Consider the following 3,993-nt stretch of genomic DNA (forward strand, 5'->3'; position numbering starts at 1 on the left):
GGGGGTTGGACTCAATGATCTTCGGAGGTCCCTTTCAACCCTAGCATCTATGAATCATTTACTCTATTTATGTATGACAGCAAACAAAAACAGAAGCTGGGAAAAAGAAACACTGTGATTAAATGATTCAATCAAGTTATTCAAGCGAAGCAAATATTAATCAAAAAATGGAGTCAGTCCAAACAAAGCCAGCAGAAAACAGCAGAAATTATGACAGATAAATTAGACAAATGTTAGAATGGATAAGGACCTGAAGAACAACAAAAAAAGTCATGTTTACATCTGATTAAGTGTATAGCAAAGAACCATGGCATGTAAGTGAGAACAGAAGAGTCAGGTGAACTAGGGATTAATTCACGACTACACTGAGATGCATATACTGTAAATAAACTTGATTTACTTACATCACTATAAATCAAAGGGTATTAGAGAGATGGTTACATCAGACCTCTCTGAGGCAACAACAAGCTTTCTGTAGACACTGAGGTGAGGTTCTGAGGAAACAAACTGATAAGCCAAAGAGAACAATGATTGGACAGTAGTCATGCAAAAATTAATTTCCTTGGTTGTGATGTCTGCTAGTTTAATGACTTTTCTACTCTTCCCTCTGTATAATTAAACAAACAAACAACCAGACTGACTTGACCCGAGTCCTTCAATAAGGCTGCATCCTCAAACATCTAGGTCTTTTAAAAAACTCCTCTTCCAAACAATAAATAAAACATTTTTTGCTGTTGGGTTTAGTTTGCCTGTCACATATGCATTTAAATTGTAAATTTGTAAAATTATCCTTAACCTCCAGAATCTTTATCAAGATACCAGATGTGCTATGATCTCCAATCAGAAATTACCCAATTGGCATGATATAATCAATGGACATAGGCAAGGGTGTATTTTCTTCACTGACTGCCTTTCTTGCATGCGTACCAGCCTCTGGCTTCTTTACTGTTCATTCCATCCAGGAAAAGCTACACACCAACTGCAGGTGCTTCCTCAGCCTGATGACGGGTATTTATACCCGAAAGCTTGAAAAGAAGAAACTTTTCCAACTATTTGAGTTGGTCTAATAAAAGATATGAGATTTACCCAAAGAACCTAGTCTGCCGATGTCCTTAGGCTTAGACCAACACTACAACTTAAATCCTTGTCTTCCCTATATCACTTAGCAACACCATTGTCTTTATTATGCAACACCCCTCTGGCACGGAAACCAGAACCCTGTGGACAGAGAGCGGGCTTGGATATCTGGACTTCACCAATGTTATCAGCCTTCTGTACACGTCAATGAGCAAAATGCAGCTGAACAACAATAGCCCAGTCTAAATTGCTAAACAGTTAAGTCTTACAATCATCAAGCCAAAAACACAAGTCATAAAAGCCAATATGACCCAAGACAATACCACTGTTCTAGAAAGAATAGCATTGAGTACAAGCTAATGAATTCATTTTCCTTGGCAGTGCCTTTCATGTCTGGTGACTGCACCTATAACAACCTGAATGGATAAGTCAAAGGTGTTTGTTAGAAGGTCACACCAGATGGACCTCCTGACACCAACAGCATCAGCACTAAGCTATAAATCTCTAGTAGTCAAAAATTAATGCTCCTGTACGAACATACGCAGACACAAAATTACTAATACAAAGAAAGAATGACTGGCTTTTACTGCACTTCAGCTGCTCCATAGCAACTGCCTCTATGTACCTGTGGCAGCTTTCATTGACTGTTGGATAACAGCATGCAGGCAGGCAGTTACAATGGACCAACTGACATGTGGCTAGAGACCCATCCTCCTTTGCCTCAAGGTAACATGTTCACATACTCATACCTTCAAGTCACAAAACAAACACAATTCATCCAACCAAAGTTAAGGAGCTTTCAGTGCAGATGCCTGAACCAAATGCTCAGAACAAAAGGGGTCAGACAAAATAACAAATGACAAAATCTCAAAGTGGGCCTGATTTCTTGCCACTTTACCAAAAAATCCAAATGAAAAGAAGGGCTTCTCTGGGTAGCTGCAAATGTAGCTAAGTTAGCTGGTTCTCTAAACAAGCCTGTTGTGGCAAGGGAAAAGAGAGTGAATCCGGAGTGGCTGTGCAGCACAATCACTGAAACAACAATGACTACAGACCAATAACTTAGATGAATTAAAAGAACTGGCCCAGAATAACACTGGTTAAAATTGACATGGGATCCTGCTTTTCTCTGTTTAAAAACTGCAAATTCTCTGATTAACCCCCGCAAATGCCACTATATATATAGGTATCAGTTTAACACAATATTTTATTGATATATTTACAATTTTAAAGCAATTTGGAAGTCTACTAGTGCCTCAATCATTATAACAAAATACAATTCTAAATACCTATATTTTGGCATTTGATATGGGGGGAGGAGGGGTGGCTTATCATGAAAAGTTAGAGCTCCCCCTGCCCCCTTCACTCATCAGGACACAGACTCAACTGTGGCTGTACCCCTGCTGCTTTGTAGCACTCAGCAGCCCTGATATGCTGGTGCCCTGACCCTGCCATTGCCCCTCATTCACAAGACACAGCCCCCTCAGACCTGCCGCAGTGCACCTCGCTCCCAACCCACAGCCTCCTGACCCTGCCAGTGTTCTTCACTCCTGACCCCCTTGGTGTCCCTCGCTCCCAACCCACAGCCATCCATCCCCACCAGAGCACCTCACTCCCAACCCACAGCCCCCTGACCCTGCTGGTATGTCCTCACGTCCCTGGCTCACAGTCCCCCACCCCCAGTTCTGCTCACTCCCAACCCACCAGTCCCTTGACCTCCCCGGTGTCCCTCACTCCCAACACAGTTCCCCGTGCCTGCTGGTGCCCCTCACTCCTGACCCACAATCCCCCATGCTCCCAAGCCATGCTGGTTCCACCCACTCCCTGGTGCCAGTGCTCCCTGCCCCCCTCAAACAACTACCCCAGCCCCTTCCCCTGCTGGAGGGGCAAGCACCACCAGGCAGACCCCGCTGGCAACAGCACGGACCTGGGCTCGCTGATGGCACCAAGTGCTGCCACAGACCCCCTGCCCTGCCATAGCTCCAGCACCTGGACACCTTCCCCCAGCAGTGGCAGGCACCCACCCCTGGCTCACACCCCTGCTACACACACACACTAACACACCCCTGCTATACACACACCATACATAGCCCACCAGACAGTCCCCAAACCCTGGCCCTCCAACCCCCTACCCATACACTTATCTGTATCCAGCTGCCAGGGCTGTATCGCATTACCCTGCCTGACAGTATGCCAGCCATGTGCCCATGGCATCCCCTGATTCCAGTCACCCTCCTCCCACTGTCCCCATCCCCAAGCAGCCCCTCGCATGCTGGAAGGCTGCCGGCCTACAAGGGAAAACGCACAGTTTCCTGTGGTTTTCTCCTTTAAATGAGAAAATCCAGGTTTTTCCATGCTTTTCCACAGCAAACAGAAAACCCAGATGCCTGGAAATGACCAACCTCTACAGCCTATCTAATGCTACAAGTGAATTGAACTGAATGTATATGTCCTTATAAACAGTCAAGCTTCAAATGTTAATTTCAAATCTAGGTAGGGAAAACAGGCTACAGCGAGCTGATGCAAGGAAACCAGATGGAGGCCATTTTTATTAGAGGTGCACCGATAACAATTTTGGGGCTGATACCAATGGCCAATTATTAACAAACCATATCAGCCAATACTGATCCAATTGCTGATATGCAGCCTGGCAGCTTGGAGAGCAGTGTCAAGCTGGTAAGTCTGTTAGAAGGAAGAGGGGTGGGGAAGGGAAAGGGCATGGGGGGGTGTGCAGATCAAGGCCCTCACGGTGAGAGAGGGAGGTAGTAGGGGTGGGGCAGGGGGAGGGACTGCCTAGCTGAGGCAGAGCATGGGAAAGAATCCTGAGCAGCTCATCCGGGAGACATGGGGAGGGGACAGGGCGGTTCCTGCCACTGCACACACCCACGGAAGCAGCATGGGGGGCCACATGCCCCCCGA

The sequence above is a fragment of the Gavialis gangeticus genome, unplaced genomic scaffold (assembly GCF_001723915.1).
Source record: "Gavialis gangeticus isolate Ggan-Ray unplaced genomic scaffold, GavGan_comp1, whole genome shotgun sequence".
NCBI classification, from domain to species: domain Eukaryota; kingdom Metazoa; phylum Chordata; order Crocodylia; family Gavialidae; genus Gavialis; species Gavialis gangeticus.